The sequence below is a fragment of the Tamandua tetradactyla genome, chromosome 16 (genome assembly GCF_023851605.1).
Source record: "Tamandua tetradactyla isolate mTamTet1 chromosome 16, mTamTet1.pri, whole genome shotgun sequence".
In the NCBI taxonomy this organism is placed as follows: domain Eukaryota; kingdom Metazoa; phylum Chordata; class Mammalia; order Pilosa; family Myrmecophagidae; genus Tamandua; species Tamandua tetradactyla.
Genome location: NC_135342.1, coordinates 25,145,478 through 25,161,108, shown reverse-complemented (window position 1 = coordinate 25,161,108; position 15,631 = coordinate 25,145,478). Strand labels below are relative to the sequence as shown.

The 15,631-nt window shown below is 37.5% G+C and overlaps 1 long non-coding RNA gene and 2 pseudogenes across 1 annotated transcript in view; 2 read left to right on the top strand and 1 right to left on the bottom strand.

The window, feature by feature from the left end:
* LOC143659224 (uncharacterized) overlaps nt 1-15,631 on the top strand; it is a 49,357-nt gene that overhangs the window by 9,878 nt on the left and 23,848 nt on the right. The window lies entirely within an intron of this gene.
* On the top strand, nt 4,632-5,068 carry LOC143660221 (D-aminoacyl-tRNA deacylase 2 pseudogene; annotated as a pseudogene).
* On the bottom strand, nt 7,317-9,371 carry LOC143660220 (protein DBF4 homolog A pseudogene; annotated as a pseudogene).

Genomic DNA, 15,631 nt, shown 5'->3' with positions numbered 1-15,631 from the left:
GTGTATCCTGCTAAACCATCTGTAAACCAGGCCCGAGTTTTCTTTTCTTCAGTCAATTCACTGTAAGGAATTCCCCAAGAGGCCATAGCTCTGGTCTGGGAAAGAGAAGGTAATGTGGCAGGAGTGGAGACCATGGGCATTTGGGCCACTTCCTCATGTAACTTACTTGTACCTTCAGGACCTGCTCTGGCCCTATCTCATATATACCATTTCCATTTTATGATAGAGTGCTGCTGTGCATACCCAACTTTATGGCTTGGTGGGTCAGATAACACCCAGCTCATGATAGGCAACTCAGGTCATGGTAAATTGGTGGCCCACGGTTAAGCGTTCAGTCTCTACTAAGGCCCAGTAGCAGGCCAAAAGCTGTTTCTCAAAAGGAGAGTAGTTATCTGCAGCAGATGGTAAGGTTTTGCTCCAAAACCCTAAGGGTCTGCGTTGTGATTCGCCTATAGGGGCCTGCCAAAGGCTCAAGACATCATCTCTATTTGTCATTGACACTTCCAGCACCATTGGATCTGCTGGATCATATGGCCCAAGTGGCAGAGCAGCTTGTACAGAAGCCTAGACTTGTCGCAGAGCCTCCTCTTGTTCAGGTTCCCACTCAAAATTAGCAGCTTTTCTGGTCACTTGATAAATGAGCCGGAGTAGCGCACCCAAATGAGGAATATGTTGTTGCAAAATCCAAAGAGTACCTCTTTTTTGGTTGTAGGACGGACCAGATGCAGTAATTTATCCTTCACCTTAGAAGGGATATCTTGACATGACCCACACCACTGGACATCAAGAAATTTCACTGTGGTGGAAGGCCCCTTATTTTTGTTGGATTTTTCTCCCGTCCTCTGACATGCAAATGCCTTACCAGTAAGTCTAGAGTATTTGCTACTTCCTGCTCACTAGGTCCAGTCAACATGATATCATCAATATAACGGACCAGTGTGATGTCTTATGGGAGAAACGATCAAGGTCCCTGTGGACAAGATTATGACACAGGGCTGGAGAGTAGATATACCCCTGAGGTTGGGCAGTGAAAAGTATATTGCTGACCTTGCCAGCTAAAAGCAAACTGTTTCTGGTGGTTCCTACTAACAGCTATTGAGAAAAAAGCATTTGCCAGATCAATAGCTGCATACCAGGTACCAGGGGATATATTGATTTGCTCAAGCAATGATACCACATCCGGAACAGCTGCAGTTGGAGTACCACCTGGTTGAGCTTACAATAATCCAGTCATCTTCCAAGACCTATCTGTTTTCTGCACAGGCCAAATAGGAGAGTTGAAAGGGGATGTGGTGGGAATCACCACCCCTGCATCCTTCAAGTCATTAAGAGTGGCAGTAATCTCTGCAATCCCTCCAGGAATCCAGTATTGCTTCTGATTTAATATTTTGCTAGGTAGGGGCAGTTCTAGTGGCTTCCTACCATAATAGCCCTTTCTGACCATAATAGCTCTCACTGCATGAGTTAAAGAGCCAATGTGGGATTCTACCAGTTGCTCAGTATGTCTATTCCAATTATACATTCTGGAACTGGGGAAATAACTATAGAATGGGTCCGGGGGCCCAGAGGACCCACTGTGAGACAGACCTGAGCTAAAACTCCATCGATCACCTGGCCTCCATAGCCCCCACTCTGACTGGTGGACCAGAGTGACGCTTTGGGTCCCCTGGAATTAAAGTCACTTTTGAATCAGTGTCTAATAATCCCCAAAATATCTGATCATTTCCTTTTCCCCAATGCGCAGTTACCCTGGTAAAAGGCCGTTGGTCTCCTTGGGGAAGGCTTGGAGGAAGGTTAACAGTATAAATTTGTGGCAGTGTAGCAGGGTTCTCCCTCAAAGGGACCTGGCATCCCCTTCATTCAAGGGGCTCTGGGTCTGTAAGCCATCTCAAGTCTGGAAATTGATTAAGGGGTCGTGACTCTGTGTTTTTGTAATTCAGGTTAGATTTCTGTTCACTTGACCTAGAACTCTTTTTTTTTTTTAACATGGGCAGGCACCGGGAATCGAAGAACTCTTTTTTTTATATATACAGCTCAAACAAGAATTTAATAGACTGCCCATCTATTGTATTTCTAGGTACCCCATGATTTACTAGCCAATGCCACAAATGTCTGCGAGTCAGATTATTTTGACTCCTGCTTTAAGTTTGCTGTCTAGTATAATAGCCACATCCACCCTGTCTTTGGTGATTTAAGTGCTGCCACCTGGATTCTGCCAACTTGGGATCTGGTCATCCCCATTGTGTTTAAGGATTCCAGGTCAGTGACAGCAGTTCCCACAGTAATATCTGACTTGCAGAGAAGTGCAGCTACAGAGTTCTTCAGGAATGTTGGTGCTAGACTCGCAAATTTATATCTCACTGTTCTAGTAAAAGGTGCACCCTCTGGACATTCCTGGGGTGTAAGAGCAGACTTTGCACGATAAATCCACTCTAACATTCCAATCTCTCTAAGCCTCTGGATCCCCTCATCTATGTTATACCAGGGCAGTTCTGGCATTTCAACCTCAGGTAATGTCGGCCACCTTTTGATCCATGATTCAACCAACCATCCAAACAAACTTAATGCCTTTTGTAACCCCTTGAGCTATAACATTGAATGCAGCATCTCTGCTTAGTGAGCCCATATCAATAAATTCAGCCTGATCCAGTCTTGTATTCCTCCCACCATTATCCCATACTCTTAAAATCTACTGCCACACATATTTCCCTGATTTCTGTCTATATAAATTGGAAAACTCACACAGTTCTTTTGGAGTATAACGTACCTCTTCATGTGTGGTACTTTGTACCTCTCCTTTAGGGGCCTGATGGGACTTCAGTTTAGTTATAGGTCTGGAAGAAATGAGGGGTGGTAGGGGTGGGTCATGAAAAGAAGTAGAAATATCTTCCAAGCCATTTGCTTCAGGGCATTCATTTGCAGCTTCATCTGGTGAAACAGGACTAATCACTCTAGAGCTAATCCCTTCAAGTGGAGGTTGGGTGGCCAACTTCTCAAGGCAGGCTGGAGGTGGGGCAGGTATGTCCTCAGGGCAGACTATACTATTACAGGGTTATCTAGAGAAGACTCAGCATGACGTAGGGTTTCACCCTCGCTCCTGACATCATTATCAGTCCATATGTTGCCATCCCATTTTTCAGGGTCCCACTCCTTTCCAGTCGATGCCCTCACTTTAACAGCAGACACCATGCAAGATTGAGATTTCAGTTTACGTTATAAAGTTGCTACTCTAACAATAAGATTCTGAGTCTTATTTTCACAGATCTCTCAAGTCTATGGCTACAGGAAATAAGATTTTCCTTCAGGACACTCATAGAAATTTCTACATCTGTCAGATGGCACTGAAGCTTTTCGTTTGAAGCCTTAAGTCCATTCCTTTCACTCAGTAATGTATCCAGTGTATCTAACAACAACCAGCCAACATCTCTATAACTCCTATTTCCACAAAACTCCTTAAAGTTGTCAAAAACATTATCCCCCAGAGCCTGGCTTTGTACAAGCAAAGCATTAGAAGAATCGAATGGTGATATTTTGACTATCTCTTTTGCCAACTCACTCCATGGATTGGCAGTGTCATTCTGATTATGGGAATCAGAGTCCTTAGTGCCTTGAGTCCAGTCAGAATAGAAAACCATAAAAACCCATTTTTAAGATTCTGTTTCTTTTTATTTATTTATTTATTTATTTATTTATTTATTTATTTTTTTTTTATTAATTAAAAAAAATTAACTAACACAACATTAGAAATCAATCCATTCTACATATGCAATCAGTAATTCTTAATATCATCACATAGGTGTATGGTCATCATTTAAGATTCTGTTTCTTAAGAACCACTCCTGGCATTAGCTAGGGTTCTCTAGAGAAACAGAATCAATAGGAAATATTTGTAAATATAAAATTTATGGAAGTGTCTCACATAACTGTGGGAACATAGGGTCCAAAATCTGTAGGGCAGGCTGTGAAGCTGATGATTCTGATAGAGGGTCTGGATGAACTCCACAGGAGAGGCTTGCCGTCCGAAGCAGGAAGAGAGCCTTTCTCTTCTGAATCCTCCTTAAAACGCTTCCAGTGATTAGACTGAGCATCACTCATTGCAGAGGACACTTCCCTTAGCTGATTACAAATGGAATCAGCTGTGAATGCAGCCAATGTGATCATGATTTAATTCTATGAAATGTCCTCATAGAAACAGACAGGCCAGCACTTGCCCAACCAGACACTGGCCAAGTTGACACATGAACCTGACCATGACACTTATATTTACTTATTGAAAGCAAACCTGGCTTGCTTTCATGCCTATGTCTGCATGTATGTATGTGTGTGTGTGTGTGTATTCACAGGTCATGGAAATGGTTGGATAGAAAAAACTATTTCAGGTAGAGGAAACAGGAAATGCAAAAGCACAGAAGTGAGAACTGATAGAAGGCTGATGTGACTGAACAGAACAACCAGTGGGTAAGTGAGAAGCAACAAATCCGGAGATGTGAGGGGTGCAGTTGTGTGGGTCCTTGTGGGATGCGGTGAAGATGAAGATTTTGACTTTTTCATGGAGTGTGAAAGAGACCATGGGAGGGTTTAAAACCCACTATAACAAGATCAAATTTTCATTAACGGTGCAGGCTTGAGCCATGGCTGAGGGTGGTGGGGCATGCAGGCCCAGGGAACTCCTGCAGCAGTGCCTACATGCCCAGCTGCAAGTACACCCAGCAGAGGGGGCACCCCACCACAGTGGGTGGAGGTCCAGAGAGGCTTAGTGCACTACATGTGCTTTTTCAAGGGAGCTGATAAATTGAGAGACAGAAAATGGCAAGTACATCTCTATATTGGATCTACCTGGCGACATTCTTGTCATCCCTCAAACCACCCTTGGGGGGAAAGTAAGAGGAAGAAACGTGCAGTATCACTCTAACGCAGGAAAAGAAGAAGTATTAGAGCTTTATTCCCAATTTGTGGCTCTGTGTGAAAAAGAATTAGCTACCAACAGCAAGTGTGCTGAAGCTGGGGTTGTAGTGAAACATGGAAGCTGGATACAAATGGACCATACACACACCTAATTGAGTTTTGAAAAATTAAAGCTAGTTTTTATAATTGTTTTCTAATATGAACTGGAATTAGATTTTCTTCCTCTTCATCTTCAAGAGGCAGCTTTTTCTGCCAAGAAAAACCTAGGTCCCAAATTTCCACACACAACTGGGCCACCTGCTAATGGGATCTTGCCAAGTCACTGAAACTCTGGTCTTAGTCACCTACCATCCTGCTTTCCCCTGACCCTTCCACTTGAAAATCTGAAAAGTGCTTTAGATTCATTTCATAGTTATCTTAAAAATTGAAAACTGTATTTAAAAGATTTATATACAAGGCGGTGTGATGGTGGCTTAGTAGGCAGAATTCTCGCCTGCCTTGCTGGAGACCTGGGTTCAATTCCCGGTGCCTGCCCATTGGAAAAAAAAAACAAGATTTACGTACATTTGAAGTATTTTGCAATGAAGAGTTTTGTACAATTAAGAAAAGGACATTTCTTACACCCTCAAATGTATGTAATAAATGTAATGACGATAACTACTTGTATTAAAAAAAATCCAGCATAAACTGATCATAACTTTGAACGATTTTGTTTAACTGTTTCAGATTTCCATATTTTGAGTGAAAGAATACATGGTTTATCTGTGAAATTTTAATAAAAAATGTTATATTAAATAATACTTTCCAAGGATATCTAAGAGCTTTAAATTATTTTAGAAATTTTTCATTGAAATAGGAACAAGGTCTAAGGGATTAAAAGTTGTTTTTATTTAACATACAGATAGGTTAATATTCTGTTTTCAGTTTTTTACCAATGCCATTATTTCTCATTTTCTGTCTTTGGTTTTTAAAAGATACTGCTTTATGAAATTAGTGTTAATTCATAACTTCTTAGGAAGTTCCTTTTTGGTTGAATTAGATTGCTATTAAAGGAAGGAAAGGGGGAAGCTTTGTACAGGAATTACTTGCAAACAAGCTGACTTGTTCAATTCCATATTATCTGCTTGATGATTTGGAGCCAGTGTTAATTTTTCTATTAGTGATGTGATAGACAATAAGGTAGCTGATTCAAATCTAAGAGACGAAAATAGAGACTATAAGAAATGGAAAGAATAAATGAGTCAATAAAAGGTAATATCCAATTTTTGCAAACTCCTCTGTCCTGATTTTAAAAGATATTTTTAAGAGTAAAAACCAAAAAGTATTTCTAATTACCAGAAAGATGAGACATTAACTTGAAGAAACATTTTAAGCAGAACTGAAAAAAAAAACACATCTTTTTTGAGATATAACAAACCATAACGTTATTTTTAAGTGTACAGTTTAGTGGCTTTTAGTAAATTAAGTTGTGCAAGCATTGTCAGTAACCCAGGTACGTTTTCATCACTCCCAAAAGTAACCCCTTACTATTAGCAGTCACTGCTCCATTTCTCCTCCACCCAGCACTTGGCAACCACTAATCTACTTTCTCTTTCTATGTATTTACCTATTCTGGACATTTCACATAAATGGATCATACAAGGTTTGAACTTTGTGTCTTGTTTTATTTCACTTAGTATGTTTTCAGGGTACACCTACGATGTAACATATATCAGTACCAATCATTTTAATGGCCTAATAATATCCCACCACATAGACGTAAACATTTATTTTTACATTAATCAACTGATGGTTTTTTGTGTTGTGTCCATTTTTGGCTTTTATGAATAATGCTTCTATGAACAATCATGTGTAAGTTTTTGCATGGATATATGCTTTCAATTCTCTCAGGTATATACCAAGGAGTGGAATTTCTGGATTATACAGCTCTGTGTTTAAAACTTTCAGAGGAATTGTCAAACTGTTTTCCAAAGCAGCTGCACCATCTTACATTCCTACTAGCAATACATGAGTGTTACAATTTCAGCATTTCGCCAAAACATGTTATTTTCTGTCTTTTTAATTATACTGATCTCACTGTGGTTCTGATTTGCAATTCCCTAATGATTAATGATTCTGAGCATCTTTTCATGAGCTTATTGGCCATTTGCATATCTTCTTTGGAGAAATGTCTATTCAAATCCTTTACTTATTTCCTAATTGGATTCTCTTTTTATTGTTTGTTGTAAGATTTTTTAATATATACTAAATAAATCCCATATCAAATGTATGATTTACAAATACTTGCTTCAGTTTTATGGGTTGACTTTTTTTTTTAATATTTACATTCAGTTCTTTAATGAAGTTGGCAAAGAATTCCAAGAATTTTTATACATATTTATAAAAATTTCAAGAATATGATCCTTATTACTTGTGTAAAGTACAAACTGTTTAAAAAAGACTAAAAGCCAGTGAATATAGAAGTGGAAGGGGAAGAGAAAAACATTGACAACAGATCATTGGAATTTTCTTCTCCCCAAATATCTATAATATTACATGTACCACTGTTTTCAGCATAGCTTGTAAAGCCTAAAAATTCTGATTTTTCTTCACTGGTCTGAAATAAGTCCAGTAAAGATTGCACTGGTGAATTACAAAATCTGTTTTCTTCTTGTGTAGCAAGAAACTCTGTTCTTTTATCTGATTCCACATTTGGTTCCAGATTTTCTTTCTTATTTCTTCCTAATATTTTCACTTTCCGATGGATTTTACCAGAAGGTAAAGTATCCATATTCTTGGTGTCACAATCATTTGATTCCATGAGAGGCTGTGGGATGGAGTATTTGCCTGAATTGTTAGGTAATCTTGTGAACTGTGTATTGCTATCAGACCAGAACCACGACCAAATGTTGAATTAAGGTCCTTTTCCTTCAGATCCTTTGCTGCAAAAGTCACAGAATCTGACTTCTGCTTCAGTTGGGATGCACTATTAATGAAATCAGAATATTGTATAGCTGCCCGTAGCCCACATGGACAGTCATTTGCCCTTAGTTCTTCTAAGTCACTTTCATTTATGATGCATTTATGTTCAGAAACATCAATAATGCATCCTTGTTTATTTTCATGTGAAGATGACGGCGTAAAATTCTGTTTTATGTCATTTTCAGCTGGATTTAATATGGAATATTTATTAGTCTTTTTCTCAAGTTCTCTCAGTTCACTAGAAGGGCAGGGGGTGGGTTTTGAAATAAACATAAATTTATGTTCAGGTTCTTGAGGCTCTTTACACAGGAAATTTTGCTTGGTCATCTGCACAACTTTATTTTCCCTGAAGTCCTTCTGAGAAATATACTGCAGTTCTAGGTGCTCTCTTGGCTTAGTCTTCTTTGCAGTAACAGGAGAAAGGGATCCAACGCTGTATTTTATTCTTTTCTGTTTAGGCATGTTCCTTTCATATTCCACAAAATCAAAAACCAAGTTAGATACAATATCAACAACTTGATACTGGTTACTCTGTGTAAAGTTTCTGTGTTGCTCAGTTAGAAGATGAGTTTCGAGAGCTTCGTATTTCTGCAAGCAACATTCACAATATCCTTTTTTTTTTCTCTCTCTTTCAAATGGAGTTGAATTGGGGTACCACCATATTTATCACCATCAGTTTGGATTCTTAGTTTAACCTGATTTTGCTTGTGGATGACAGATGGTTTATCCACATCAAATGGACTACAGGGTTTCTGAATAGAATGATTTATAAAAGGCATGTTGGTCAACTGAAGATAAAATGGCCTATAAAGTTGAGTCATATCTTCCACCTTTACAAAAGGCTTTTTCAGTCGACCTGTTCTTGTTTTCTGTATAGTAGCTCTTTTCCCCACATCTCTTACAGAAGTGTTTGATTTCTTGAGTAAATACAACTCTTTTTTCTTTTGTTCAATGTAGTATCTAATGTCATCAATATGAAGAATTTTTACTCCCCGTGATAAGGCATTTGATAATATACTATTTGAAGGAATAAAATCATGGTCCTTGATAGCTTTTTCAACTAATAACGTTCCTCTGCTTAAGCACACTGAGTCTGGAGCCTTAAATGAGCTTCCATCATGGCTGGGATGAGGTGAAGTTGTTTCTGCAGTATACACAGATTCTGGACTTGGTATAGGAGAAATTCTACCCAAGGATTGTGCAAATTTAGCTTCCTTTTTATTTGAAATAAGATAACTGATATCTTTGCTGAGAAATTCTTCAACTCGCCCTCCAAAATCTTTAATGTCTTTTTGCAGTTTTTCAGATATTGTGACAGAAGGTAAGTCCAGGTAAAATACTTTCCCCCAAAGTGGCTTATATTTGGATTTTTCTGGTTTGTTGTTATCAGTTTTCAGAGACTTCAAAGAGGGTCTGTTTTTTTCATTTTTGACTTGGACTCCACCCTGAAAATGTCTTTTACTATGAATCCTCATGGCTCCGGAGTTCATGGCAGCCGCCCGGCACCTACATACTGGATCTGGAGAGGGTGTCTCGCCAGGCGGCCGGGAAAGCACAGCTCCTCCGGGTCTGCTAACAAGCCAGCTGCCTCTTCCCTTCCTTATGGGTTGACTCTTCATGGTATCCTTTTGAAGCACAGCAATTTTGAATTTTGATGAAATCCAATTTATTTATTTCTTATTTTATCATCTGTGCTTTTGGTTTCATATCTAAGAAACTATTTGCCTAACCAAAGTCACAAAGATTGACTCCTATGTACTCTTCTTTCTTTTTTTTTTGGCTGCATGGGCTGGGAATCAAACCTAGGTCTCCGGCATGGCAGGCGAGCATTCTACCAGTGAACCACCTGTGCATCTGCTATGGTTTCTTCTAACAGTTTTAATACTTACATTTAGGTCTCTGATCCACTTTGAGTTACTTTTTATATATGGTTTCAGGTGGGTGTACAACTTCATTCTTTTGTGTATGTATACTCACTTGTTCTAGCATCTTTCATTGAAAAGACTATTCCCACCCCATCCCACACAGAGTGGATTGTCTCAGCACCCTTGTTGAATATCAGTTGAGCCTAAAAGTAAGGGTTTATTTCTGAACTGAATTCTCTTCCATTGATCTGTATGTCTATCCGTATGCCATTACCACATTGTCTTAATGACTGCAGCTTTATAGTAAGTTCCGAATTTGGGAAACTCTTTTTTATCAAGATTATACTGGCTATTTTGGGTCCATTACATTTCCATTTGAATTTTAGATTGAGCTTCTAAAATTTTGCAAAAAGGCAACTAAGATTTTGATTGGTATTGCACTGAATCTGTAGATCAATTTACAGAGTATTCCCATCTTAACAGTATTAAGTCTTCTGAATTCATCAACCTGTGATGTTTTTCCATTTATTTAGGCCTTCTTTAATGTTTTTCAATGTTTCAAAATCCATAGGCCTGTACAACACAAACAGTGAAACCTAATGTAAACTATGGACTATAGTTAATAATAGAATAATAATAATAATGTTTCATCAATTGTATCAAAGATACCACATTAGTGCAAAGTGTTAATAGGAAAAATTGTGAGCTGGTATATATGAGAACTCTGTATTTTCTTCATGATTTTTATGTAAACCAACAACTTCTCTAATTCAAAATCAATTAGAAATTGATAGCAACATGGTGATGAATATACAACTATGTGATGATATTGTGGCCCATTGATTGTATTCCATGTATGGAATGTTTGTATGTCGAGAATGTTTGTATGTTTGTTTGTTAAGGTTTGACAATAAAAATATTTTTAAAAAAATTTAAAAAACCCTCCATTCCTTATCTTACCCCTGCTTTCTGACTCTGTGAATATACTTATTCTAATAATCTCATATCAGTGGGATCATGCAATATTTGTCCTTTTGGGTCTGGTTTATTTTACTTGACATAATGTCTTGAAGGTTCATCCATGTTGCCACAGGTACCAGAACTTCATTTCTTTTTACAGTTGAATAATATCCCATTGTATGTATATGCCACATTTTGTTTATTCATCTGTTGATGGACATTTGGGTTTCTTCCACTTTTTGGCAAATGTGAATAACGCTGCTGCAATGAATATCAGTGGGAAAATATCTGCTTGAATCTCTGCCTTCAATTCTTTTGGGTATAGACCTAGAAATGAGATTACAGGGTCATATGGTAATTCTTTTTTTTTTTTTTTTAATATTTCTACTGACAAATCTTCACATGTATGCATTCCATACATGGTGTACAATCAGTGGCTCACAATATCATCATGTAGTTGTGTTTTTATCACCATAATGATTTTTTAGAACATTTGCATCACTCCAGAAAAAGAAAGAAAAATAAAAAAGAAAAAGCTCATACATATCATACCCCATACCCCTCGCTCTCATTGACCACTAGTACCCAATTTATTTTACCCTTTGTCCCCCCCTATTATTTATTTATTTCTATCCATATTTTTCTACTCATCGTCCATGTCCTGGATAAAAGGAGCATCAGACATGAGGTTTTCACGATCACGCAATCACATTGTAAAAGCTATATGTTTAGATAATCATCTTCAAGAATCAAGGCTACTGGAACACAGTTCAACAGTTTCAGGTACTTCCCTCCAGCCACTCCAATACACCATAAACTAAAAAGAAATACCTATATAATACGTAATAATAACCTCCAGGATAACCTCTTGACCCTTTTTGAAGTCTCTCAGCCACCAAAATTTTATTTTGTCTCATGTCTCTCTTCCTTCCCTCTTTTGGTCAAGAAGGCTTCCTCAATTTCTTGATGCTGGGTTCCGGCTCATCCCAGGATTTCTGTCACGCGTGGCCAGAGAGATTTACACCCTGGGAGTCATATTCCACGTAGGTGGAGGAGGGCAGTGAGTTCACCTGCTGGAGTTGGCTTAGAGAGAGAGAGGCCAAATCTGAGCAACAAAAGAAGTTCTCTGTGGGTGACTCTTAGGCTTAATTTTAAGTAGGCTTGGCCTATTCTTTGTAGGCATATGTTTCATAGGGGCAAACCCCAAGATTGAGGGCTTGGCCTATTGGTTTGGTTGTCTCCACTGCTTGCGAAAATATCAGAAATTCTCCAAATGGGGAAGTTGAATATTTCCTCTTTCTCCCCAGTCCTTCAAGGGAACTTTGCAAATACTTCTTTGTTCACTGCCCAAATTACTCTGGGATATGTTGGGGCATCACGCTAACCTGGACAAACCAAAAAAATCTCATGTCCTATTCAAAATTCCATGTACTTATGGTGTTCAACTAAACTGACCATACAAGTTAAATTAGGAAGTGTCCTTCCCAAACTATAAATTTTGCACCAAATAAACATTTCTCCCTTTGGTTTTACACAGAAGTTGAAGTTTTAAAATGTGGACAGTATCATCCTTTACCATGGTTATAAATTAATTCTTAACTTAATTTTCTGAGGTCTTGACAAACTTTTCCATAGCAGCTGCAACATTTTTCCCTCCCACTAGTGATGAATCAGTATTATATTTCTCTACATCCTCTCCAACACTTGTTATTTTCCATTTTTTAAAAAAATAGTAGCCATGTTTGTAGTGTGAAACGGTATCTCATTGGTTCTGATTGCATTTCCGTAATGGCTAATGATGTTGAGCATCATTTCATGTGCTTATTGTCTATCTAAATATATTTTCTTGAGAAATGTCTTTTGAATTCAAGGCTTTTGACCATTTTTAAGTTGGATTGTTTGTCTTTTTTTGTTGAGTTGTAGGGTTTCTTTATATATTCTGGTTATTAAATCCTTATTGACTATGTGGTTATCAAATATTTTCTCCTAATCTATAGGTTGTCTTTTTACTTTCATGATGAAGTCCTTTGATATGCAAACATTTTTAATTTTGATGAAGTCACATTTGTTTATTTTTTCTTTTGTTGCTTGTGCTTTGAGTATAAAGTTTAAGAAATTACTGCCTACCACCTGGTTTTGACGTTGCTTCCCCATGGTTTCTTCTAAGAGTTTAATGCTTTTGTTGCCTGTATTCAGGTCTTTGATCCATTTTGAGTTCAGCTTTGTATATGGTGTGAAGTAGGGGTTCACCTTCATTTTGTGTGTGTGTGTGTGTGTGTGTGTGTGTGTGTAGGTATCCAGTTCTCCCAGCTCTATTTGTGAAAGACACTATTATTTTCCTATTGAATGGCTTGGCATTCTTGTCAAAAATCAATTGGCCATAGGTGTGAGGGTTTATTTCTGAACTATCAAGTTGTGTCATTGGTCTATATGTCTGTCTTTGTGCCAGAACCACACTGTTTTGGTTAGTATAGCTTTGCAATAAGTTTTAAAATCAGGACATGTGAGTCCTCCTACTTTGTTCTTTTACAGGAATTTTTTTTTGCTACTTGAGTCCCTTAGATTTCCATATAAATTTGATGATTGGCTTTTCCACTTCTGCAAAGAAGGCTGTTGGAATTTTTATTGGGGTTATGTTGAATCTAAAAATCACTTTGGGTAGAATTGACAACTGAACAATGTTTAGTCTTCTAATCCATGAAAAAGGAATATCCTTTCATTTATTTTAGCAATTTATCATTTTCTGGGTACATGTTCTTGACATCCTTGGTTAAATTTATTTAGATATTTGATTTTGTAGTTGTTATTGTAAGTGGAATTTTTTTCTTGATTTTCTCTTCAGATTGATCTTGTATTCTGCCACTTTGCTAAATTCAGTTAGCTTTAGTAGCTTTATTATTTGTTGTGTGTGCGTACGTGCATTTCTAGTGGCTTAAAACAATAAACATTTATTCTCTCACAGCTCTGGAGGCCAGAAGTTTGAAATCAAGTTGTCAGCAGGGCTGTACTCCTTCTGAAGACTGATTTCCAGGAGTTCCTTGGCTTATGGTGGATTAGAGGATTTTTTGTACATAGGATCATGTCATCTACATCTAGGAAAAGTTTTACTTCTTCCTTTTCAGTTTGAATGCCTTTTATTTCTTTGTCTTGACCAATGCTCTGGCTAGAACTTCCAGTACAGTTTTCAGTAGAAGTGGTGAAGGTGGGTACCCTTGTCTTGTTCCTAGTCTAAGGAGGAAAGCTTTCAGTCTTTCACCATTGATGTGATGTTAGCTGTTGGTTTTTCATATGTGCTCTCTAAAAGGTTGAGGAAATTCCTTCAATCATAGTTTTTGAATGCTTTATTTCATCAGGAAGGGTGCTGGATATTGTCAAATGCCTTTTCTACATCAATTGATACGATCATAGTTTTTTTCTGTTGTTCTATTAATATGGTGCATTTCATTAATTCATTTCCTTACATTAAACCACCCTTGCATACCCAGGCTAAATCCTACTTGAATATGGTGCATAATTCTTTTATTGTGCTGTTGTATTCTGTTTCCAAGTATTTTGTTGAGGAGTTTTGCATTTATATTCATAAGGGCTATTGGTCTTTAATTTTATTTCCTTGTGGTATCTTTAACTGGATTTGGTATTAGTGTAAGGTTGGCCTCATAGAATGAGTTAGAAATTGATCTGTCCTCTTCGAGCATGATTGATGTTAATTCTTCTTGGAATGTTTGATAAAATTCAACCAGTTGGGGTGGTGCAATGGTGGCTCAGTGGCAGAATTCTTGCCTGCCATGCTGGAGACCCAGTTTGATTCCTGGTGCCTGCTCATGTAAAAAAAAAAAAAAAAGAAAAGAAAAATTCAACCAGTGAAGCCACTGGTCCCAGGCTTTTCTTTGTTAGGAAGTTTTTGATTACTGATCCAATCTCTTTACTTATTCTCAGTCTGTTGAGATGGTCTATTTCTTCTTGTAATCAATTTTGTTTGTTTATTTTTCATCTCTTTATTCTTGAGTCAGTGTAGGTAGTTTGCCATGTTTTTTTGTAATTTGGTAATTTGTCCATTTCATCTAGGTTCCCTACTATGTTGGCTTACAGTGGTTTCATATTATCCCCCTATAATTTTTTTTTATTTCTGTGGGATTGGTAGTAATGTCTCCCCTTTTCATTTCTGATTTTAGTTATTTGGATGTTCTCTCTTTTTTTTTTCTTTGTCAGTCAACTAAAGGTTTGTCAATTTTATTGATTTTTTTCAAAGAACCAATTTTAGGTTTCATTGATTCTTCTGTTTCTTCTTACTTTTATTTCTTTTAATCCTGCTCCAATGTTTGTTATTTCCTTCTGCCTGATTTGGGTTTAGTTTGCTCTTCTTTTCTAGATCCTCCATTTGAGAGGTTAGGTCTCTGATTTGAGATCTTTTTAAATGTAAGTATTTAAAGCTGTCAATTCCTATTTCAGCACTGCTTTTGCTGAAATCCTTATGTTTTGGTGTGTTGTGCTTTCAGTTGCCTCAAGATATTTCCTAATTTCCCTTGTTCTTCTTTGTCCCTTTGCTTGTTTTAAAAACCTGCTATTTAATTTCCACATATTTGTGAATCTTCTTGTTCTCCCTGTGTAATTGATATCTTGCTTTATCCCATTATGATTGGAGAAGATACATTTCATTATTTCAATATGCTTAAGTTTAATAAACTTGTTACCTAACATATTGTCTCGCCTAAAGAATGGCACAAGTGCATTAGATAAGAATGTGTATTTTCCAATTACAAAATGGGAAAAAGACTTGAACAGACACTTCTCAGAAGAGGAAATACAAATGGCCAAAGGCACATGAAGAGATGCTCAATGTCCCTGGCCATTAGAGAAATGCAAATCAAAACCACAATGAGATATCATCTCACACCCACCAGAATGGCCATTATCAACAAAACAGAAAATGACAAGTGCTG